The 26237-nt window shown below is 40.3% G+C and overlaps 1 protein-coding gene and 1 pseudogene across 2 annotated transcripts in view; one reads left to right on the top strand and one right to left on the bottom strand.

Moving 5' to 3' along the window:
• LOC124602326 (CLIP domain-containing serine protease B9-like) overlaps positions 1-8490 on the bottom strand; it is a 188210-nt gene extending 179720 nt beyond the window's left edge. The window contains exon 1 of one of the 2 annotated variants that reach the window (XM_047136314.1): positions 8191-8490. The gene's annotated coding sequence lies outside the window, so the exon portion shown is untranslated. Of the gene's footprint in view, positions 1-7574; positions 7764-8190 lie in introns of those variants that run through there. The other variant, XM_047136315.1, reaches the window with a different exon arrangement.
• Positions 1-26004, top strand: part of LOC124556136 — a 63793-nt pseudogene extending 37789 nt beyond the window's left edge.
• The last annotated feature ends 233 nt before the right edge of the window (positions 26005-26237 follow it).

The following is a 26237-nucleotide window of genomic DNA, read 5'->3' as shown; positions in this document are numbered from 1 at the left end:
TTCTCATTAACTACAGTGCCGCTGTAGTATATGTGAAAACTAGATTACAAATATGACTACATATCTAATGAATCTTTGTAACAGTTCGGCATTGGGCTTAAGCAAACTGAATATAAAACTGAGTTGCTATACTATTTACATAGTGTTCCAGTCACTACTTCTTAAACTTATTACAGAGGAAATAAATGGTTTTATATTGTATTGTTGCAAATAATTTAATACATTGTACCTGGTACATTATTACTCTTTTTGCAATGATCCACCAATTTTGCTACTGGTGAAAAATACCGGTTGAAACCCGAAACTGATAGCAGTGAGACTTTTTGGGGAAAATTTAAGTGTGTATTAAAAGAATAGACTAATGAGATGTGGAGGTGGTGTAATTGTCACAATAGATAAGAAACTCAAATCCACTGAGATAGAAATCGAGGTTGTATGCGAGATTGTTGGGGCAAGACTCAGTATCAAGGGTGGGTCCTTCTATTGATCACCAGATTCTCCTCATGATGTAACAGAAAACTTCAGAGAAAATCTCAGATCGCCTCCACAAGTTCCCTAATCATATTGTAATCATTGGAGGATACTATAACCAACCAACAGTAAACTGAGATAATTACAGTTTTGTTAGTGGGGGCGTGACACGACATCCTGTGAAATGGTACTAAATGCCTTCTCTAGAAACTACCTAGAACAGAGATTTCGAACCCCACTCATGTAGGAAATATATTTGATATAATGGCAACAAACAGACCTGATGTCTTTGCTGATATCCACATCAAAACTGATATCAGTGACCATGAAGCTGCTATAGCAGCAATGAATACCAAAACACAAAGAACAGGCAGAGCAAGCAGAATGGTTTATATGTTCAGCAAACTAGACAGAGAAACATGAACATCATATCTCAATGAGGAACATGAAACTTTCAACTCAGGACAGGAGCGTGAAGAGGAACTATGGCTAAAGTTCAAAAGAATAGTTGACAATGCACTGGCTAGGTACGCACCCAGTAGAGCAGTTTGTGATGGGAGATATTCTCCTTGGTATACACTCACTGTAAAGAAACTTCTAAGGAAATGAAGACTACCACATAATATGTATAAGGCAAAGCGCAGAACAATAGATGGAGAGATGTTGAATGAAATGTATTTAGCAGTCATGAGAGAAATCTGTTAAGCCTTCAAGGACTGCCATAGTACAATATTATCAAATTATCTTTCACAAAACCCAAAGAAATTCTGATCCTATATTAAGGTTACAAGAGGCAACAAAGTTAGTGTCCAGTCACTCACAGACGAGACTGGAACTGAAATTCAGAGTATCAGAAATGCTTAACTCTGTTTTTAAATGTTGCATTATGCAGGAAGATCCAGGAGTACTTCCTCAATTTAATTACTGTACCACGAAAAAGACGAGTGGAATAGATATTAATGTAAGTGGCACTGAGAAATGGCTGAAAACATCAAAACTGAACAAAGCCCCAGGGCCTGATGGAATCCATATCAGATTCTACAACCAATTCACAGCTGGGCTAACCCCTCTGTTAACTGTAATCTGTCTTAGATCCCTCATATAAAAATCTGTGCCCAGGAGCTGGAAGAAAGCACGTGTCACATCTGTCTACAAGGAGGGCACCAGAAGTGATCCACAAAACTACTGCCCAATATCCTTGACATCTATTTATTGTCGGCTCTTAAAACACATTCTAAGCTCAAACATAGTGAGGTATCTTGAGCAGAATGACCTCCTATATGCCAACAAAATAATTTCAAAAACACAGTTCATGTGAAACACAACTTACACTTTTCTCACTTGACATTCTGAAAGCCAATCAGATAGATGCAGTATTTCTTGATTACTGAAAAGCATTTGACTCTCTGCAGTATCTACAGTTTTTATCAAAAGTACAATCATATGGAGTATCAGACAAAAAATGTGACTCGATTGAGAATTTCTTGCTAGGGAGGATGCAAAATGTTACCTTGGATGGAGCGTCATCATGAGATGTAGAAGTAAGTTTGGGTGTACCCCATGGAAGTGTGTAGGGACCCTTGCTGCTCATGGTATATGTTAGTAATCTTGCAGACAATATTAATAGTAACCTCAAACTTTTCACAGATGATACAGTTATCTACAACTAAGTACAGTCTGAACGAAGCTGCACAAATATTCAGACCAACCTTTATAAGATTGAAAAGTGGTGCAATGACTGGCAATTTGCTTTAAACGTTCAAAAATGTAAATTCTGCACTTCACAAAACATTATATTAGCGAGTCACAGCTGGAATCTGTAAACTCATACAAATACTTAGTAGGGACACAAAATGGAACGATCACACAGACTCAGTCAGCAGTAAAGTAGGTAGCAAACTTTGGTTCATTGGTAGAATACTAGGGAAGTACAATCAGTCTACACTGGAGATCACTTACAAATCACTTGTATGACTCATTCTAGAATATTGTGTGAGACATATACCATACCAAACAGTGCTAGCAGTAATATTGGACATATGCAGAGAAGGATCACAAGTTTGTCTGATCCACAGGAAAGTGTCACTGAGACATTGAAAGAACTGGGCTGGCAGACTCCTGAACATAGATGGAAACTATCCCAACAAGTTTACTGAGAAAGTTCCAAGCACCAGCTTTAAAAGAGGAATTTAGGAATATACTAGAACCCCTACATAACACTCCCATTGGGATCTTGAGGATCAGATTAGATTAATTACAGCAACCACTTAGGCATTTAAACAATCATTTTTCTGTGCTTCATATGTGAATGGGACGAGAAAAAGCCCCAATAACTAGTATAGTGGGATGAAGCCTCTGTTGACACTTCACAATGGTTTACAGAGTATAACGATGTGTACTTCAGCTAAAATCTGCCTGCTGTCTGAAAAAGTACTTTGTATCTATCAAAAATGAAATTTATTTATTCATACAAAAGTACAGTGAGCAAAGAATTTCAATTACTCATAATTATCTTCCTTAGATATTACACACGCTCAGGTTCTACGACATACCTTTACCTTTGCAAAGTCCTTGCACTTTTACTTCTCATGAACTTTGAACTGAAATTTTTTTCTGACTTTTATAACAAAGAACTGATTATGAGCTCTGTGAAAATCCTGTTCTTGTATAAGTATGTTAATGCGTTCTTTAGCTAATTGCTGTTAATGATTTCATTCTTGCTCTTACCTTTCAAGCCCTATTTCTGGGAAAAGTCTTATGATACCCAAAGTCAGGCATTCATTTCAAGTTTACATTTGGTACTTTCACTTGTATACCTGTGATGTCATCTACATTCCTATTTTGTTTTCACTGGACCATATACACTGATATTTCAAAATTCTTTCACAGGAGGAGGTCATACTATGGTTCCTCCTTTCAATCATCACATAAATGCCAAAATGATGTAGGCCTATCAAAATAAGTGACTGCAGGATGACAAATCAACTGAAAAGAGAAACAGAGGCTGGTCCCAATAGGATAACTATAAGATTCTACAGTGTGTATGCAAAAGAACTTGCTCCTTTTCTAGCAGCAGCCTACTGTAAGTTGATGGAGTAATTAAGCATTCAAAGTGATTAAAAAATGCATACGTCATTCCAACTTTCAAGTATCGTCAGACACACACACACACACACACACACACACACACACACACACACACACACACACACACACAACTGTAGGTCCATATCACTGGTGATAGTCTACTGACAAATTCGAGAGCATGTTTTGTACCTGGGTTCTGATATTTCTGGACAATTAAAATCTCCTCTGTAGACATTAACATGCCTTCCATAAGCAACGACTGCATGAAACTAAGCCTGCTCTGATTGCCCATGAGACCTGGAAGACAGTAGATACTGGTGCTCAGGTTGATGCTGTGTTCCTCCATTTCTGACAGGCATATGACAGTTCCACATTGTCACCTAATCATTAAAATATGATTGTTCAGAACATTAGACAAACTTTGTGACTGGATTTTAGAGTTCCTAATAGACTGAACACAATGTCATTCTTAACAGAGAGAAATCTTCAGGTGTAAAACTAACTTTGGATGTTCTCAAAAGGAGTGTTAAGGGTTATTACTGTTCAAAATACGTAGATGACCAAGTGGGTCATATAAGAAGGTGCAAGATGTGTTCGCAGGTAATGCACATTTTATATAGAGAAGTCTGAACACTAGAAAATAGTAACAAAATGTAGGAAGCCCAGCAGAAGGTCAACACTTGGTGCAAGGATTGACGGTTTATCCTCAACATAAGCAAATGTAAGGTATTGCACATAAAGAGGTGTACAGACCCATTAATGTGTGGTAACGTGATTGCCGAACAATCACTGGAAGCAGTCACAACCTCTAAATATGAGTATGCATACAAAGCGACTTAAAATGGAGGAACCACAAACAAATAATAGAGGAAAAGGCAGATGCTTGTCAGATTCATTCAAAGAATCCTAAGGAAGTGCAGTCCATCCATGAAGGAAGTAACTAAAAAACATCCTCACTCAGCTGGATAGAACTGATAAATGAAATGGAGAATATCCAGGAAAGAGCAGCACATTTTGTCACAAGCTTGTTTATTAAGTGAGGAAGGGTCACAAAGATGGAATTTGCAAGTGCCATCGCATGTAACAAATTCATGCACCCTAAATTCCTTTATGTCAAAGCTTGATCTTTTTGAAGTCAAAAATATGTAGTTTGTACCCCCAGGCTCACTCTATCAGTTCTGCGCAAATTTTACATCACAGACTTTCTGGGATGAATTTAAGTGAACTTTGTGGTGAGTTTCTGATCCACTTTTGAGTCATAAACATACTCTAAACATGAACACCTCTCTCTCTCACTCTCACTCTCTCTCTGACACACACACACACACACACACACACACACACACACACACACACACACAAACACGCGCGCGCAAGCATTAGTCACAACAGTCACAAATATGACTGTAATTACTGAAAATCAAATCTCTGAACGTAAGTTGGATGCTGATCTGATGCATGATTATTCTTTTTTGGCCTTATTTATTGCCATCTAAGCATACAAAACTCAAGTATCCGATAATGGCCTATTTTGATACAAGATGCTTGTATAACTTCAGAGGCAAACACCACAACAGAGGTGTCATGCATTACGAAATGAATCATTGTTAAAATTCCAAGAGCATACATTACTAGAAAAGTCGGCCCATGTATTGCTTCCAACAATCATTCTTCTTGCACACCATTCGATACTACTACAGGAAAGCACGAAGTGACAGTAGAAGTACCTTTCACCACGCACCATAAGGTGGCTTATGGAATACAGATGTAGATAACACACGTTAACACCATATAACAACTGATGTCTTACAACTTCTTACTAATTACTCAATGCCCCTGTAGCACTTCACAGTCACATATTTAACTATCTTACCTTAATAATATTCCCATCCAAATCTAACTGTTGTACTTTCAAAATATGATCATTAGTTATGAAACAACTTTCACGTATCAAACATAAGCAAATAATGGTACAAACAAAAGCTGCAATAAATTTTTGAACTCGAGGCACTTGCAGATGCACAGGTCGAATGAAGTTAATCTGAGATGGAGTGAAATGTTATTCAGAATGGAGAAAATATGAGTATGAAACTGACAATGAAATGTGAGCGACAATTCTTCTTCACGGAATTAGAACTGGCAAACTGAAAAGCAATGATGTAAAATGGAAAGAATGGCTTGAATTTATTGCTATCAATGTGTACCACCATTTAGATACTTAAGCTACAGACAATACATTAGTAGTTTGATCTCAAAATATATCCACAACTAAGGTCATGGCTTTCAGAGGAAAAGAAACCATCTGTAGCATCACTAACTTGGACAATTCAGCCTAGAACAAGCACCTAACTTTCTGTTCTCGAGCAATGAGATTAAAATTGAGTAGCACCAAGAAACAACAGACTAAATTTAATTAAAATAACTTAACTTTATGATCAATGATTCAGCAAGTTTAGTGGTAAGGGCCAGATGGCTGCCAATTTTAGTTCTTTCTCAAGTGGCACGTTTGCTGTTTTGCTTGTTTTCTAGGTACAAACAGTCTTGTCACGGCAGGCGGTTGCACGCTGGCAACATACCTTCCCAAGCTGCCAACTGTACAATTATTTTATTCGAACTATAAATATCAATAGGGAGCACATTAATAAAATCAATAGACGAAATAAGGTTACAGTTTTAGAAACTTCTGACCTCTTGATGTAATGTTTACCAACACAGTTCCCCCCTCCCCCCCCCCCCCCCAACCCAGATGGCCAGAGATGATGACAGGAAGGAAATATGGAGCACACTCGATTGTTAATGGTCTACGAATTGGTTGTAAAAGGAGGCTGGAGTCATCGCAAGGGTTAAGAAACTATACCATTATATTACTTACCAGAAGATATTTGCGTGTAAATGGAAGAACGTTGTTTAATAGGGACCAAACAAATGAGGTGGTGCAGCTATTAAGCCACTGACCTCATATTTGGGAGAAAGGGTTTTGCTCTGTCCAGCTCCCATCATTTGAGTTTTCCTAGATCAGTTCAGACAAATGTCGGTTTGGTTCCTTCACCAAGGGCATGGCTGACCATCTGTCCTACACTCATAGGGCATACTTAAGTATTCTGTGTGTATATTTTGAGCTACTGATTTTTATTGTATTACCACAACAACTCCTATAGCACTGTGAGACAATCCTTGGATGAATATTCATAATATGTATTTATAGGAGTGAAAATTGGGCATTAGCAAAAAAGAATAGGAATTGCAGTGATGATGTACCTGAGTAGAGTCAAACAAGTTACATTAAGGCATCAGTTACAAAACGAAACTACTCAAAGAATGAAACAGATTTAAACATCCTTCACACTACTCTAACTTGCCTCACTTCCCCCTTACCTACCATAGTGGTAATTAAAACCAGACATTTATCATACAATGTCACTATCATTAGATAGTAGTGCTTTGCATATCAGGAGACTGCTCATTAGAAACTTCAGTAGAGACCCTTAAACTAATTTTTGCAAACAGCCCTTTTGAGTTCTGAAATATAACATTTTAAAGGGGATCTAATTCAAATAGTTACAGGCAACTGCCATACACCCCATCAGTTTCCAATCAAATTACTTTTTCCTTTCCTCACATCACTACACCTAGCCTACAGATTTAATTGCCCCTTATGGTCCTACTCCCTCCCTGATTAGGACTCCACAATATTGGTATCAGGCTAATTTTCTACAGGAAGTAAACAACTAGCGGATATTAAAAAGCACTTCATGAAAATATTGCTTCATTTTCAGAGCTTACATACAGAAGAGCCTCACAAACATGTTATTTATATCTAGAATTGTTCTGTGTTCGCTGCATCAAGTGTGTCAGTCCATATAATCACGTGCACCTCAGAGGTTCGCCAGACCAAATACTCACACACACTTCTTTTTGTACCGAGCAAAATAAAAACATAAATAAATGACCAAAGTTGAACTCTTAAGCATTGTATGAGTTATAATAAATATTAATTAGATGAATAGTTTACTTTCCCTTAATAGTCCAACATGTTTCTTGAGAGTTTTAAATTATTTTTCCTCAAAGTATTTCTGGACTTCACGCAGTATTAACATAGACATAGAAGTAAACTGCTGTGAATGGTTCTCCCGGTTTCCCACTTTTTAAAGAATGGCTCGCTCGTTATAGTTTGCTAACTACGTTCACAAATTTTTATTTGGTCTTAGTTGATTACATTATGTACAGAGGTTGTACTTCTATCGGGCAAATCAAAATCTCACTCAATTATCATCACAGATTATGAAATTTTTTTTTTTTTTTTTTTTTTTTTTTTTTTAGAAAACTAAATATCTTCGGGAATTTCAACTCGAAAAACACAGCAGGGAGATACTGAAGTACAGATTATTTGAATGAATAAATAAAAAACATCACTTATGTTTTAATAAACAATTACGGCCACAAATTACATCGATGGAGATACATAATGAAACTGCACGCTTAAATGTCCACAAAAGTGTTAGCTTTTGCGATAATTTCATCCACTATACGTGAAGTCCTGAAACACCATCCTACACTAACACCGACAAAATACTTCGTCTGGCAAACCGGAAGTCTCAAAGTGATGACGTCACTGTGGTATGTAATGATTACCTGCGGAATGTGGTGCCAAAGCTTGTTGGTTGACTGGTCTTGCTTCGTCCTTTTTTTAAAAAAAAAAAATTATTCTTTCACTGAAATCTCCCACATGAAGTGTACTGCCTGTGAACGGACTATCCTTGAGAAGGAAGGGGCCGGATGCTACTGCGAAAAACGCTCAGCTTATCGTCTTCCCTTTGCAAGCATTGACTGGGTCCGTCTTAATTTCCGTTCTGTTGCTCATAGCACTGTGTGTGACAGTCTTTCCTTTCTTCATAACGTACATTGATAATAAGGACGTCCTTTTACTGTATCGGCGATTTGATGGGTACTTCTTCATGAAGTAAATTTCATTCTGAAACGCGTGTGTCGGAAATTTGCAGAGAAAACAAATTTGCCTTGCAAGGTGATAACCACTTTTTCTTTTTTTTTACGAATGAATAGAGATTTCTAAAAATACGCCAAATGCAAGCGCTCAAAGAAACAGAGAAAGATACGTAGCAATGAGTTACGTGAGAATAGAAATGTTCGACACAGGTACAATACAACACTACTTTGTGTGTAAATATAAACGAGCCAAGGAGATCAAAAATTTAGTAACACCGGAGGCGCTATTTAAACACTTGTTATAACCTTTTTTTAAAATTTATCCTTTTATTCTATCAGCATAGCACGATAAAATCCCGCTGCCCCTGTTATAAGTAAATTATTACCGTAACGTCGTATAAAGACAGCCACAATCAAGCAATAAAACATGAAGTGTTTAATATGCGTGGCTTCAACACACACACAGATACAGAAAAAAATATTTCTTCGGATTATTATTGTTCTTGCTCTTAAACAGCAAGTATGGCAGTTCCTATAAGTTACAAAAAATTTCACATCTCCACATACCACTCGTGCTATGGGGCGATACAACACACCCAATAAATAATTCAAGGCATGGATCCACGTTTATATTCTGAGGGGGAGGGGGAAGGGAATCCATACGATAATTTGTAAGGATGTTTAGACCTGGGGATATGGCATAGTTTAACAATTTTAGAAGACGAATGGCAACTTGTAAGTTGTTTGATGTCGTTGTGCTCTTCAGTCCAAAGACAGGTTTCATGCTGCTCTCTATGCTACTCTATCCTGTGCAAGCCTCTTCATCTCCGAGTAATTACTGCAGCCTACATCCCTCTGAATCCGCTTACTGTGTCCATCTCTTGGTCTCCCTCTACTATTTTTACCCCACACGCTTCCCACCAATACTAAATTGGTTATCCCTTCATGTCTCAGAATGGGTACTACCAACCGATCGTTCTTTTGGTCAGGTTGTACCACAAATTTCTCTTCTCCCCAGTTCTATTCTGTACCTCCTCATTAGTTACATGATCTACCCACCTAATCTCCAGAATTAAATTTCAAAAGCTTCTATTCTCAACTTGTCTCAACTATTTATCATCCACGTTTCACTTCCGTACACAGCTACATTCCATACAAACACTTTCAGAAAGGACTTCCTGACACATAAATCTTTAGTCGACGTTAACAAATTTCGCTTCTTCAGAAACGCTTTTCTTGTCATTGCCAGTCTGCATTTTACATCCTCCCTACTTCGACCATCATCAGTTATTTTGCTTTCCAAATAACAAAACTCATTTACTACTTCATGTGTCTCATTTCCTAATCTAATTCCCTCAGCATCACCTGCTTTAATTCGACTACATTCCATTATTCTCGTTTTGCTTTTGTTGATGTTCATTTTATATCATCCTTTCAAGATACTGTGCATTCCATTCACCTGCTCTTCCAAGTCGTTTGCTGTCTCTGTCAAAATTGCAATGTCATCAGCAAACCTCAAAGTTTTTATATCTTCTCCCTGGATTTTAATTCCTACTCCAAATTTATCTTTTGTTTCCTTTACTGATTGCTCAAAGTACAGGTTAAAAAACATTGGCGATAGGTTACAACCCTTTCTCACTCCCTTATCAACCACTGTTTCCCTTTCGTGCACACGACTCTTATAACTGCCCTCTGGTTTCTGTACAAATTGTAAGTAGCCTTTTGGTCCCTGCATTTTACTGCTGCCACCTTTAGATTTTGAAAGAGAGTATTCCAGTTAACATTGTCAAAAGCTTTCTCTAAGTCTACAAATGCTATAACTGTCAGTTTGTCTTTCTTTAACGTATCTTCTTTGAGAAGTTGTAGGGTCAGTATTGCCTTGCGTGTTCCAACATTTCTCTGGAATCAAATCTGATCTTCCCTAACGTCAGCTTCTAAGAGTTTTTTCGTTCTTCTGTAAATGATTTGTGTTAGTATTTTGCAGCCATGACTTATTAAATTGATACTTCGGTAATTTTCACACCTGTCAGTACCTGCTATCTTTGGAACTGGGATTATTATATTCTTCTTGAAGTTCAAGAGTATTTTGCTTGTCTTGTATATCCTGCTCACTAGATGGAAGAGTTTTGTCGTGACTGGCTCTCCCAAGGCTATCAGTAGCTCTAACAGAATGTTGTTTACTCCCGGGCCTTGTTTCGACTTAGGTCTTTCAGTACTTTGTCAAATTCTACGTCCAATATCATATCTACATCCTCTCCCATTTGCATAACATTATCCTCAAGTGCATCTCACATGTACAGACCCTCTGTGTACTCCTTCCATCTTTCTGCTTTCCTTTCTTTGTTTAGGACTGGTTTTCCATCTGAGCTCTTGATATTTATACAGGTGATTGTCTTTTCTCCAAAGGTCACTGTAGTTTTCCCGTAAGTAGTATCTGCCTAACCCCTAGTGATATATGGCTCTACATCCTTACATTTTTCCTCTAGCCATTCCTGCTTAGCCATTGTACACTTCTTGTCAATCTCATTTTTAGACTTATTTATTCCCTTTCACCCTCTTCATTTATTGCATTTCTCTCCCTTTATCGTTTAAATCCAGAATCTCTTATGTTAACCAAGGATTTCTACTAGTCCTCGTCTTTTTACCTACTTGATCCTCTGCTGCCTTCACTATTTCATCTCTCAAAGCTACACATTCTTCTTGTATATTTTTTCCCCTCTGTTCTTGTCAATCGTTCGCTAATGTTCCCCATGAAACCCTCTACAAACCCTGGATCTTTCAGTTTATCCAGGTCCCGTCTCCCTAAATTCCTGCCTTTTTTGCAGTTTCTTCAGTTTTAATCTGTAGTTCATAACCAATAAATTGTGGTCAGAGTGCACATCTGCCCCTGGAAATGTCTTACGATTTAAAATCTAGTTCCTAAATCTCTGTCTAACCATTATACAATCAATCTGAAACCTTCTGTTGCTACAAGGTCTCTTCCACATGCACAACCTTCTTTCATGATTCTTAAACCAAGTGCGAGCTATGATAAAATTATGCTCTATGCAAAATTCTACCACATGGCTTTCTCTTTCATTCCTTTACCCCAGTCCATATTCACCTACTACTTTTCCTTCTCGTCCTTTTCCTATTATCGAATTCGAGTCCATGATGACTACTAAATTTTCGGCTCGTTTAACTATCTGAATAATTTCTTTTACCTCATCATACATTTCCTCAGTCTCCTCCTCACCTGCAGAACTAAACTTATACTACTGTGGTGGGTGTGGGCTTCATGCCAATCTCAGCTACAATAACGCATTCACTATGTTGTTCATAGTAACTTATCCATATTTCTATTTTTTTACTCATTATTAAACCTACACCTTCATTATAATCCTGTATTCACCTGACCGGAGGTCCTGTTCCTCCTGCCACCGACCTTCACTAATTTCCACTATAGGCCTATCTAACTGTAACCTACCCAGTTTCCTTTTTAAATTTTCTAGCCTACCTGCCTGATTAAGGGATCTGACATTCCATTCTCCAATTCATAGAATGACAGTTTTGTTTCTCCTGCTGACGATGTCCTCCTAAGCAGTCCCTGCCTGGAGATCTGAGTGGGGAAATATTTTACCTCTGGAATGTTTTAGCCAAGAGGATGCCATCGTCATTTAACTATACATTAGAGCTGTATGCCCTCAGGAAAATGACGGCTGTAGTTTCCCCTTGCTTTCAGTCGTTTGCAGTACCAGCACAGCAAGGCCACTTTGGTTGAAGTTACAAGGCCAGATCAGTCAGTCATCCAGACTGTTACCCCTGTAACTACTGAAAAGACTGCTGCCCCTCTTCAGAAACCATACATTTGTCTGGCCGCTCAACAGGTAACCCTCCTATGGTACAGCTATGTCCATGGTTCATGGGGGAACCATAAAGAATTTTTATATGTGACAATGTTAAAAACCTGTGTGTACTGACTCTAAAATCGTTCTCTTGAAATGAGAACACCAGAATACATTACATTTTTTTTTCTTTACCTGAAGGCTTGGGGGACCCAAGGTGTCCCTTTTCGCCGTATGTATAGGCGCCCTTTGTAGGAGGGGGCGGAGGGGGTGTTGGGACAGATTTGTTATTGACTTCCCAACCTTGCCCTTTCAGATATAACTGCCATAACCATCGTTTTTAACATGCCTGTTGCACAGATGCCATGATAATAATAATGGCAATAAATGTATAAATATTTCAATATAGCATTATTAGCTGCAACAGAACACATGCTTTGTTGGTGCTGCACATTTACCGATTTTGACTGAGATAAACCCACGCTGCAGTGTTCTTTTTCGGCACGCCACTGTAGAAATTGGCACAAAACTGCTAAGTGAAGAATGCATCCAATTCGTATATTTATTTCTGCATAAAAACCGACTTCGGAATTTTCCTTTGCGTGAAACCGCATTTACAAGATTCGTGTGCCGATTTGAAATCCTAAAGTATCGTCTTTTACTGTATGTGTCGGTTCTGCATAATCTTTCATTGGTTGTATCAGTACCTGTTTGTACTGTGATACAATGTTAAATTTCGAACACTCATGAGTACCGCCATAAACTCACTTTTGAGTACCATAGACATATCCTTGTTGAAAACATTTGTTCTCGAATTTCACTGAATAATTACATGAGAGGTAGGTTATTTTTAAGAATTTTCTGATGCTTGGGAAACTATGTCTTCGTTAAGTTACCGGTAAGAGTTTTTGGATCATCGTTGCCAACTTGACATATTTCCTGTCAAATTTGATGGAATTTCATGTTGTCTGATGCATAAAATTCAGTTTTGACGATTGACGGTTTTTTATAGATATATTTAAAACTGGGCGTTTTTGACAAATGTTTCTGGTTTATTTAATTTTGAAAAAAATATATATTCTTTGATAAAAATATTACGAATGCAAGTCTTTGTGCATCTGAGAGACAGTGCCATGGATGTACTGCACTAACACTCTGAGTTTCACTCAGTGTGTTGCAAAAACGGGCTGTATTTCTGATTTGTTCATTCAAATAATACACTCCTGGAAATTGAAATAAGAACACCGTGAATTCATTGTCCCAGGAAGGGGAAACTTTATTGACACATTCCTGGGGTCCGATACATCACATGATCACACTGACAGAACCACAGGCACATAGACACAGGCAACAGAGCATGCACAATGTCGGCACTAGTACAGTGTATATCCACCTTTCGCAGCAATGCAGGCTGCTATTCTCCCATGGAGACGATCGTAGAGATGCTGGATGTAGTCCTGTGGAACGGCTTGCCATGCCATTTCCACCTGGCGCCTCAGTTGGACCAGCGTTCGTGCTGGACGTGCAGACCGCGTGAGACGACGCTTCATCCAGTCCCAAACATGCTCAATGGGGGACAGATCCGGAGATCTTGCTGGCCAGGGTAGTTGACTTACACCTTCTAGAGCACGTTGGGTGGCACGGGAAACATGCGGACGTGCATTGTCCTGTTGGAACAGCAAGTTCCCTTGCCGGTCTAGGAATGGTAGAACGATGGGTTCGATGACGGTTTGGATGTACCGTGCACTATTCAGTGTCCCCTCGACGATCACCAGTGGTGTACGGCCAGTGTAGGAGATCGCTCCCCACACCATGATGCCGGGTGTTGGCCCTGTGTGCCTCGGTCGTATGCAGTCCTCATTGTGGCGCTCACCTGCACGGCGCCAAACACGCATACGACCATCATTGGCACCAAGGCAGAAGCGACTCTCATCGCTGAAGACGACACGTCTCCATTCGTCCCTCCATTCACGCCTGTCGCGACACCACTGGAGGCGGGCTGCACGATGTTGGGGCGTGAGCGGAAGACGGCCTAACGGTGTGCGGGACCGTAGCCCAGCTTCATGGAGACGGTTGCGAATGGTCCTCACCGATACCCCAGGAGCAACAGTGTCCCTAATTTGCTGGGAAGTGGCGGTGCGGTCCCCTACGGCACTGCGTAGGATCCTACGGTCTTGGCGTGCATCCGTGCGTCGCTGCGGTCCGGTCCCAGGTCGACGGGCACGTGCACCTTCCGCCGACCACTGGCGACAACATCGATGTACTGTGGAGACCTCACGCCCCACGTGTTGAGCAATTCGGCGGTACGTCCACCCGGCCTCCCGCATGCCCACTATACGCCCTCGCTCAAAGTCCGTCAACTGCACATACGGTTCACGTCCACGCTGTCGCGGCATGCTACCAGTGTTAAAGACTGCGATGGAGCTCCGTATGCCACGGCAAACTGGCTGACACTGACGGCGGCGGTGCACAAATGCTGTGCAGCTAGCGCCATTCGACGGCCAACACCGCGGTTCCTGGTGTGTCCGCTGTGCCGTGCGTGTGATCATTGCTTGTACAGCCCTCTCGCAGTGTCCGGAGCAAGTATGGTGGGTCTGACACACCGGTGTCAATGTGATCTTTTTTCCATTTCCAGGAGTGTATACATGTTGGATATAACTGAAAACTGAACTGAAATTAACTCCTTAGATTTCCTTCCTATTGAGCAATGTATGTGGCTATTTTTTAGCTAACAATATCAAACATCTGTGACAACTGGCAAACTCAGCGAAGCAAACCTAATGCGGTGGCAAATGACTATAATTTCTATTTAAGCAAAGATACAATGATAAGTTAGAGTCCCATACTCACGAACTGAGCCCAGGAAGCAGAAGCAGGAATCCTGAAACGCCATACTGGGAAGCATCTGTGTGGAGATGGTTTGCCATTGCCATCCTCCGACCTGTTACGAAGTGTCGAGCGTGTTTTGTACATAGGGGATGACTGTGATGAGTGCAGGTACTGCGTTGTGTCGTGTTTCTGTTTTTATGGATGAGGAGGGAGAGGTTGAAACTCGGTGCTGACACATAGCTTAATTGTATCGAAAAACATCTAGGGGGCCGTCAAGCTTAACAACCCCATCCAACAGACGAATCCCCATCAACAGTGTTACACGTCCTCTCTTCACGAGAGATTGTGGACAGGTTTGAAATTTAATCCAGGACATTGGCGCAAAAACTGTCGATCAGGAAGTTCAAATACCATCTCTCCTCCCTTGACCGGCCAAATAGTGGCAGCGAAAGTATCTTCCACCGCCAGGATTTGAATTGACTTTAAATATACGACACGGGCCTCTAGCACGAGCAGCATACGAACAAAAATATACTTTGCTCTATGAGTTAATGTCGCGAATTCTAGATAGTGATCGCAATACATCAGTGTACAGTACTTCTCGCGAACTATAGCTTGGCGTCTGTCAAGTTTGTGAGCAGAGGGGAGAGCGCGCACAAGCTCTGCTGCATGGCGTGATAGGTTGCGAGGGGTGAAGGGGGGAGGAGAACAAATTTCACCTCCATGTATTGTAAGCACTCAGTCAGGCAACAGAAACCTGTGTTTTGAGCTTCCGTGAGCTCTTGATAACCAGCTTATTTTTCCTAGATGGAGTAAAAGATAGTCCCTGTGATGAGCCAGCAAGCACATAATCACTGATTTTCGTAAGGATCGCAATGAACATAGCGCAACTATGCAGTCAACACTGGCTAATTGGTATGCTATGTTGTTGGCAAGGAACAACTGCAAATCACTAGGATACGAATTTTCCTGGCTGCTGCCGACTGCTACCGATTATAACTGGGGAGTTGCGTACCAGTTTACAAACTACATTGTTGTACTGAGTTATTGTGTGTTTAACAACTAGCGTCTAGTGCTCTTTTTGTTTGTTTTTACGACTGACTAACAATGTCTGAAAAGAATGTCAAGCGGTATGTATGACATTTTAGAAAAAGTGATTAAGTGATAAACAATGAAAGGATTGGTAGTTAGAGGTTCCTGGGAACTCAGTAACGTGGTGTAAATATTGCCAATGCAACCTGAATGTGCGTTTATCAGATTTACTTCTACATGGAAAAAGTAAGAAACATGTAAAAGCAGCTGAAACTTTTTCATCTTCACAACAGCCAACATTGCCATTTCAGTCTACCAAACATAAGTATGAACGTGCTGCTGCTGAAGCTGCTATTACGTTGTTTATAGTTAATCACTGTGCTATTAGATCCGTTGACCATCTTTCAGATCTACCCAAGAAATTTATTCAGAGTGCTGACCATGCATCTCTTGTATGGCTACACCATACGAAGAGCAATGCTTTGATCAGGAACATTCCCTTCCAGCACTTTAAATCAGAACTACATCGTAATGGACATTTCAGTCTTCTTATAGATGAATCTACATACATTTCGGTCGCCAAAGTGTTGGCTGAGTGCATTGTATATTTTCCAAAACAATGAAGAGGTATTTCCATCTTTTTGGGAATTGTTGAACTAGAATAGGGGAATGCTGAATGTGGTGTCACTGCAGTGAAGTGATTACTTTCATATTATGGTCTAGACATTAAACAAATGAGGGGAATTGGTACAGATAATGCCTCACTATTGGTTGGTATTAATAATGGGGTTATCAGAAACTGAAATGTGAGGTCCCTAATCTTGTACTGATCCCCTATGTTTGCCATTTAGTTTACTTAGTAGTGTCCTCTGCTGCCCAGGTGCTACCAAGGAGTCTTGAATTTTTAATTTGTTAAACTTATTCATGGTTTTCTAAATCTTCTTCTCAACATGACATGTATAGGGAGTTGTTTAAAGCAATAAATTATTGAACCAAATCACTTAAAATTACACACTAATTACACACAAGGTGGCTATCGATTGAAGTTGCTGTTGCTCGCATTTTAAATCAGTGGCTTGAACTACAGACATATTTAGAAATATCCAGACTAAGCTCTACACAGCTGAACTATAATATACTATGTACTCGGATGCCATCAATACACATTATCTTCTGTTTCTTAGACCAACTCTAGAAGAATATCAAAAGATCAATAAATCATTTCAATAAAGTACATCAGATGTCCAAAGGTACTGCAAGACTTTGTTCTTCTTGTTGTAGTTATTAGGAGGCGGTTTGTTGTCTGCTGTTATAAGGGGGATTTGCTAACGGTAAACTTAGAAAATACAAATCTCCTAAGATTTATCTTGGCCACGAAGAAGAGGTTTCATTGGTGAACATGATGACAGAACATAAAATTAATTCAGAAATCGAAAAAGTTTTTCGCGGTAGGTGCGAAAATTTTCCGATTTACTTAGCAGAGGAGCTCCAGAGGTGACTGCCGAATCATGTCAAGATTTTGCAAAAAGTGTGGCTAATTGCTCCAGAACAGTGTTTGTGAGTGGCGAAAGAAAATATAATCTCACTAGCTCAGGAATTTCAATAACCTGACACAGAAATAACAAACATTGACTTTCAGTGGTCAAAATTAACTACTGTCCTATGAAAAAATGTTGACAATATAGTGTAACTTCGGCAATAGATCACATCATATAAGGACTCTAGTTCCCAAAGTCCATTTCAGAAGCTCTCAGATTTTGCAATGATGCTTTTGGTGTTACCTTGGTCAAATGCTGAGGGCGAAAGAGCATTTAGCATGCTCAAAAATGTGGAAACCTCCCTGAGGAATAGACTTAAAACCAATATGGTAGTTCTCAATGTTTGGAGCGGACTTAGGCGTGGAAACAAGCGCTGTCATAATTACGTCTTACCAGAGCATGCTTTGAAGCTAAGTGGCACAATGGCTGCATACCGAGGAGACAAACAATCTAGCAAGTCAACTGAAGAAGAGGGAGAGGACGATGTGAATGAACTGTTATTACTTTAATAAACATAGGTGAATAAATGTTTTTAAATTTATGCATCTTAACGTTTTCGGTGCGCAATGACTGTTCCATCAAATTTTGAGCATGGTGTGCATAATTTCGGCTTCTTCGTCTAAGTGTTTGACGTGCCATGGGAAAGTCAGTTCTGTGGGATGTGTGCAGCTGTTGTGGCAGATGGTTACATTGGGGTGAATGTAGTGGCATGGGAATCGGGGAAGTAAATGAGCCTCTTCCATGGTATTGCAGCATTATGCTCAAGGGATAGGAAAATAGCGGAACAGGAAGGGAAGATTAGAGCCCTTCAGGCTGAACTGGATTGTGCTAGGGAGGAACTGATGAGGTTAGGGGGGGGGGGAGGAGGGCGAAGACAGGTGCGAAATGATAGCAAGGAACAGGGGCCACAAAAAGAGAAAAGTATCAGACAGTTTCATCAATGGCACAAAAAACAGATTTGCCTTGCTACCTCAGTCAGCTAAGGAAGCGTCTTAATTAGATGTTAGTGTAGTCAACACTCAACCGACTTTCACTAGGAAACCAACTGTTGCAAAAAAATAGAAAGTAGGAAGAAAGTTCTGTTGTTATGTAGTAGCCATTTGCAGAGAACCACTTAATAATTTTCTGAAAGACAATATTTGCAATTTCCTCAGGTGATTCTTGCTTCTTGGATGTGATTACTATACTTGTATCATCAGTAACAAGAACTAGCTTTGCATCTTCATGAATATAGAATGGCAAGTCGTTAAGATATATTAAGAACAATAAGGGACCCAAGACTGAATCCAGTGGGACACCATTCTAGATCCCTCCCCAGTTAGAGGAATCTGCTGGTTTTTGCAGACTATCTGTGCTGTTAATTTCAACCTTCTGCGTTCTTCCAGTTAAATATGAATTAAACCATTTGTGCACTGCCCCACTCATACCACAATACTTAAGCTTATGCAGAAGAATTTCATGATTCACACAATCAAAAGCCTTTGAGAGACCACAAAATATCCCAATGGATAATGTTCGGTTATTCAATGAATTTAATATTTTATCCAGTGAAAGCATATATAGCATTTTTTGTTGTTTTTGTTGAAAAGCCTTTTTGAAAACCAAATTGACATATTGTTGGTCTTCATTTTTACAAATATGTGAAGCTACTCTTGAATACATTATTTTCCAAGAATTTTGGATAAAGCTGTCAGAAGTGAGATTGGGCGATAGTTTTTAGCATCAGATCTATTCCCTTTTCTATACAATGGTTTGACAATAGCATATTTCAGTCTATCTGTAAATATGTCCTGTTTCAGTGAACTACTACATATGTGGCTGAGACTCCCACTGATTTGTTGGGAACAAGCTTTAAGTACTCTGTTGGAAATGCCATCAATTCCATGTGAGCTTTTACTTTTGAGTGAATTTATTATTTTCCTAATTTCAGTAGGAGGAGTGGGTTGAATTTCAGTTTTATCAAATTGCATAGGTACTGCCTCTTCCATATACTGCCTTGCATTTTCTGATGAATAGCTGGATCATATTTTCTCTACAACATTTATAAAATGATTATTAAAAATGTTTTCTACTCCTGACTTCTTGTTAACAAATTTTTCATTGTGTGTGATAGGAATACAGTCGTCCTGTGCTCTTGGTTGCCCAGTTTCCCTTTTCATAATATTCCGAATTGTTTTAATTTTATTATCAGATGCGCCAATCACAGACATAATGCACATAATTCTGGACTTTTTAATAACTTTTCTTAATTCAGTGCAGTAGTTTTTATAATGTTCACTGTTTCGGTATCATTTCTCCTCCTAGTTATAAGATAATTTCCTTTTTCTGTTTACAAGATATTTTTATCCCTTTAGTAAGCCATGGCTTTTAACATGGTTTGTTACAATTATATTTCACTGTTTTCTCAGGGAAATTGTTTTCAAATATACTCACAAAGGTATCATGAAATAGGTTAAACTTTAAATGAGCATCATGTTCCCTGTACACCTTATCCCAGTCTAACTGTTGCAGGCTTTCCATGAAATTTTGAATTGTTAAATTGTTAATGGAATGCACTATTTTGGGGACTGTTTTGCATTACTGTGTGTAGCTATATTATATGCTGTAACTAGCTGTGCATCATGATCAGACAGACCATTGTTAACAGGAAAAGTTTTTATTTCATTAAATTTATCTCGCTCTATGAAAACGTTATCATCAGTGTGCTGCTTTCCTGTAGGAAAATCAATGACTGATGTCAAATTGAAAGAACCAAGTAATACTTCAAGATCAAGCTTTCTATTGGACTCTTTCAGAAAATCTACATTGAAATCCCCACAAACAATAATTTGCTTTCCTTTGTCTGACAGGTAGTACAACAAGGAATCCAAGTTTTTTTCAAAAATAGTTGAAAATTTCCCAATGGGGACCTATACACGGCTTCAATTACAAAAGTGCCATTATTTAGTTTATGCTCACATGCACATGCTTGTATATTGTTCTGTATGGTGCAACATGCCACAAGGATGCAGCAGCGACCAGAAGCTTGCTGCAGGTAAGAATTTTTTTTGCCCGCCTGTCCACCCAATGCACGGCCGAACTGGCCGGGACAAGGGGAGACAGCCCGTGACTGCCAAGCAGCGCGCACGTTTCTGCAACTGTGTTTCTCAATGTAGTCTACGAATACAGTGCACTTTTACCAGTCATGTATGTACTTTAATTTCAACCGCCCTTCCTTTGCAACAAGTGATGTGCATTCTTTTGGACTGTGGAAGGAGCGAGGCAGCGCAGAACTTACCGCGCGTTTTGCGGCTGCCTACATTTTGGTCCTCCGGACGCGGATATGACTAGTCGAACATTTTCCACTACAAAAGTTATGTACTTTGATTTGCACGCACCGCGAATTACGGGTAGGGGTTATCGTGGCTTTTTGTGCGCTTCTTCGAGATTACCGTACGCTCCGCATGTCTCTCAAGCATCATCAGTGATAGACGTCCGTGCTAGAGCTCTCCACGGTACAAATGCCGCGAGAATCGTGTTGTGAAGTGCACCTCAAGCCAGCAGACGTCATAACACAGCCAAGCAGTTCTGACAACACGACACGAGAGCACCAGTGAGCGCCGTCCGTCGCCGTCTCGGCCAGCAGCTGCAGCCCAGTCAGCGCTCTACAGGTACCGTCGTCCGGCTCTGTGAGCAGCCTGTCTCTGTTTCCTTAATTTATTATCCTTTGTGCTAATCTCCTGAAGCATGGATCCTGTCGAAAAACGAAATTTAGTTAAGAAAAGAGCAGTTATCAAATAACGAGTGACTAGACTCTCCACATAAATAGCTTTCAAGACGGATCTAATCTCAACGACATGAGATTAAGGCAGTCACTGCTAAATACAAGCAAGGATGAATACAACGACATCCAAACTCAGTTAGAGATTAACGATGTAGAAGAATCTCATGATGTAGACAGGGAGTCGTTTGAAGACTTGTGCTTAGATATACAGGGTGAAAAGTATTTAAACCGACAAACTCTGGGAGGTTGTAGGGGACATCAAAAGAAATATTTTTACCTAATGTCATTTTTTCCTATGAGGATTATTTAAACCGGTGGAGGCCGTATTAACTCGTCAATTGTTAGAGGCCGTATTACGATGTTCGGTTGTTAGCGGGAGTACTACGCTCTTCAGTTGTAGGCGACTGCTGTCCACCAGTGTAGTAGTGCAATGTCTCTGTTTACTAATGGAGCGATACACCTGGAGTGAGTACACTGATATGGTTGGTGCGTACTATGTAGCGCACCACAACGGACGAGCTGCACAACGGGTTTATCAACAACAATATCCTAATCGCCGTATCCCGCATCATACGACCTTTGCTGCTGTGTACCAACATCTGCGTGAGACCGGGTCATTTAGCAGATTACCTGGACAGGGACGCTGTCGCACGGTAACAACGCTGCAATTTGAGGAAGCTGTCTTGCAGCATGTGGAGCGGGATCCTTCAATCAGTGCAGTTCTTCGTTAACGTGTGGGTCGGTGTTGTTGGGGACTGTTTAATTGGGCCGTATCTGCTACCTAGGCCATTAAATAGCAGGCACTATTACAATTTTCTCGCCAGAGCATTTCCAGAATTGCTGGAAGACGTCCCGCTCCCTACAAGACAACGCATGTGTTCCAACATGACGGGGCGCCGGCACATTTCAGTCGTCGTGTGTGTCGATTCCTGGACCGACGGTTCCCAGAAACGTGGATTGGCAGAGGTGGTCCCGAACCATGGGCTGCTCGATCCTCAGCTATGTCCCATCTGGACTTCTTTGTGCAGGGCTGGATGCGCAATCCTGTTTATGCAACTCCTGTTGCACCAGAAGAGGATCTGGTTGCCCGGATAGTAGCAGCAGCAGGAACAATTCAGGATACTCCTGGGTTGGTTGGTTGGTTGTTTTGGGGAAGGAGACCAGACAGCGAGGTCATCGGTCTCATCGGATTGGGGAAGGACGGGGAAGAAAGTCGGCCGTGCCCTTTGAAAGGAACCATCCCGGCATTTGCCTGGAGCGATTTAGGGAAATCACGGAAAACCTAAATCAGGATGGCCGGACGCGGGATTGAACCGCCGTCCTCCCGAATGCGAGTCCAGTGTCTAACCACTGCGCCACCTCGCTCGGTACGATACTCCTGGGGTTTTTGCCTGTGTCAGGCAGAACATGATCCGACGGTGTAACCTTTGTTTACGTGTCAATGGAGGCATTTTTGAAAATCTAATGTAATTGAAATTGGGTGGTGTTAATGTGTTGTCTCTTGGTCATAAAAAATGGAAAAGTGTTTGTTGATTTAATTTATTTGCGACCAGAGAAATCTTCCTCTACCGGTTTAAATACTCCTCATAGGAAAAAATGACATTAGGGTAAAATATTTGTTTTGATGTCCCCTACAACCTCCCAGAGTTTGTCGGTTCAAGAACTTTTCACCCTGCAGAATCAAGCATAGCGACACTGCTCCATTCAAATATTGTGTCACCACCTAAGTCTGCAAGTTCGTGCAGTGCACGTGAAATAAAGCTACCAGCAATTTCATTACCAAAATTCAATGGTAACTTAGCAGAATTCATGCACTTCCTGGATACCTTTAAGGCATTACTTATTAGCAATGAAGCCTTAACTGACGTCCAGCGATATTATTATTTATTGTCATGTGTGTCTGGTGCATCTCGTAAGCTGGTTGAAAACTTACCGGTTACAGAAAGTAACTTTAAGATTGCATGGGATCTGATCGTTCAAAGGTATAATAATCCCAAGTTAATTGTTGATTTACACGTAAAGGAACTTCTAAATCTGTCCAACGTCAGAGTTGAATCTGCTAAGGACTTACGAATGTTAATTACCAGGTAATGAGAAATCTGAACGCGATTGAGGTAATGCAGGTCGGCATTCCATTGCATGAAATACTGCTCTCGCACATTTTGTTGGATCATATTATGGTGACTCTGAGGAAACAGTGGGAATGTAAAACAGCTGACACCACATTTCCGCGTCTTAAAGATCTGGTGGCATTTCTAGAAGCCATCTGTCAGACGTTAGAGCTCATTCATCCTGACAAAATGCTGCCCCAGTCCCAGCAGCCGGCCGCGAAGCATACTAAAGCAGAAGAGTACAGTTCTCGACGTACATTTCTCGCGACTCCTCCCGACTGTGCGTTCTTCAACTCAAAGCATAAGCTAAGTAGGTGTCCTAAGTTCAAAGAAAGCGACACTGACAGCAGAATAGACTTCGTGAACAGACAAAAGCTTTGTTTCAACTGTCTGGGCGCGAATCATAGGTAGAAGGAATGCCGTGCCGGCAACTGCCGCATTTGTAACAGGCACCACAACACATTATTGCACAAGGAACAAGCCAGTAGTAGTGGCAGTAGAAACCAAGAAACGGGTGTACAACAACATCAAACATAATGCACAGTGAAAGGAGACCACCAACGTGCGGAAGTATTGTTATCTACTGCACTTGTAAACATCGCCGACAAAGATGGGAAGTTGTACAAATGCAGGGCATTTATTGACAGTACCTCACAAATTTACTTTATGTCTAGGAGCTTAGCAGATTGGATGGGACTACAGCTCAGTCGGCATCCGATACCAATAAGTGGAATCAGTGACGTTCAAACGGTAGAATCGTCGCACGTCTGCAGTGTGTACATTTCCTTAAGAGTTTCTGACTATGGCACACATGCTGTCTGTGCATTACTGCTACGTATAACAGGGCCACTGCCAACAACATCTCTTGAAACCTCCACCTGGCAGCTTCCTAAGCATCTAAGGTTAGCAGACCCATCATTTGACAAACCTGGTGAGATTGACCTTCTGCTTGGAGCATCGATCTTCTTTGATGCACTGCAGCCTGGTCAAATGAAAAGAGATAACCACCCAACCATACAGGAAACATCATTTGGTTGGATTGTGTCAGGAAAGATACCTCCTCTTTCAGTTACGTCCAATGTTCGAAGAGTACTGTCATTCCTTGCTCGCAATACCAGTCTGCTTCTGTGCACAAAAAAGAAGGAAGTGAAGAAGAAGATGGTGGTGAGGATGACGAGGATGTTGACGGAGAAAACGGCAAGTCGGGACAGGAGACAGTTCCATTGCTGGATCAAACCCTGGAAATATCAGGTGTAAGAGAGAGAAGGAAGATGAAAAGATTCACAGAAGAATTCAATGAGCTTAAAGAAACGGAGGCAATGGAAATACCAAAGGGCAAAGGAACACCCTTGGGTGAAATACCAAGAACTGACGCATTTCTCAAGAAATTCAAGGCTGATGCTCTAAAACAGCTTCACAGAGTTCTGTTCAACAGAGTTGGGAACGTCACTCTTGTGGGAAACAACATACAGAAATTCTGTTGGTTTGATTTTGGCAAATGGTCAGACCAGTATGAAAAGAAGAAACACATTCTGAGAATGATGGAAGTGAGCGTCTTGAAAACAATTTGTTGTATTTTAGACACTGAGAAAAAAAGGAAAATGTGATGAACTTGTACAGAGAATTTTAACATTTTTGTTAGGGCCCAAAAGCTCTGGAGCGCCTGTTCCTGACAACAGACCAAAGCGCTCTACAGCCGAAAAGACCAACAACAAGAGATATTCAGAATCGGAAAATGGAACAGAGAAGCGAACACCGCGTTTAAAGAGGGCTAATGCGCATAGAAAGAGCTTAAGGGAAGATTCATGGGATGGCGAAGACAACATGGATTGAGAAAAAACGACCTTCCGAAATCAGAAAATAAAGCAACAGACAAAGAAAAGTAAAGGGATAAGGAAGATGTGGAAGATGAACTTGATAAAGAAACTAGCAGTGATGATCCAGAATCCAAGTCAAAATAAAAGGAAGCTCGCAGAAGCGAATCTAAAAAAGACATCGAAGAAGGCTAATGCTAAAAAGACTTCAACCAAAAAGTCTGAGAAGAAATCTTCAGCTAAAAAACGTAAATCCTCTCGTAAGAGTGATGATGGGTCTTCATCTGAAGAAGAACCCCTCCCAAAAAAGACAAAGGCACCATCTACAGATGAAGAAATAAAGCCGTATGTCAAAGAATTTTGGAAGGAGCTAACCTCGAAGAAATAACAATGAAGACTGTTTATAAACAACTATATGTTAATTATCCACATTTTGACCTGGCACACAAGGATTTCATTAAAGTAACAGTAACACTGCTGCAAGTTTTAGTGATTATCGTACCTGCACTTCACATGCATCTTGCAGAATACTATGCAATTTTAAATAAAAATGACCACATCAAGAGAATGTTATTTGACTTGGTTATTTGATTTGATTTATAAAGTAACAAGAAATAATCTTTTGCAGTTGCAAAACCAAAAAATAACTTTAATAGAAATACCATAGGAATGAGTTCAGATGTCTACTGAAGTGTGTATGTTCGTTTCAATGTTTCAGCATTCTACATTAATAGAACTGTATACCTTTAAGAGCAGCTTTAGATTACTTTTATTAGCGGCAGCTTTTTCATTTTACTGATAAATTTTAGAAGCTTATTATTAAC

This window comes from Schistocerca americana, chromosome 1, assembly GCF_021461395.2.
Source record: "Schistocerca americana isolate TAMUIC-IGC-003095 chromosome 1, iqSchAmer2.1, whole genome shotgun sequence".
Lineage (NCBI taxonomy): Eukaryota > Metazoa > Arthropoda > Insecta > Orthoptera > Acrididae > Schistocerca > Schistocerca americana.
This window is presented reverse-complemented; position numbering and strand designations above follow the sequence as displayed.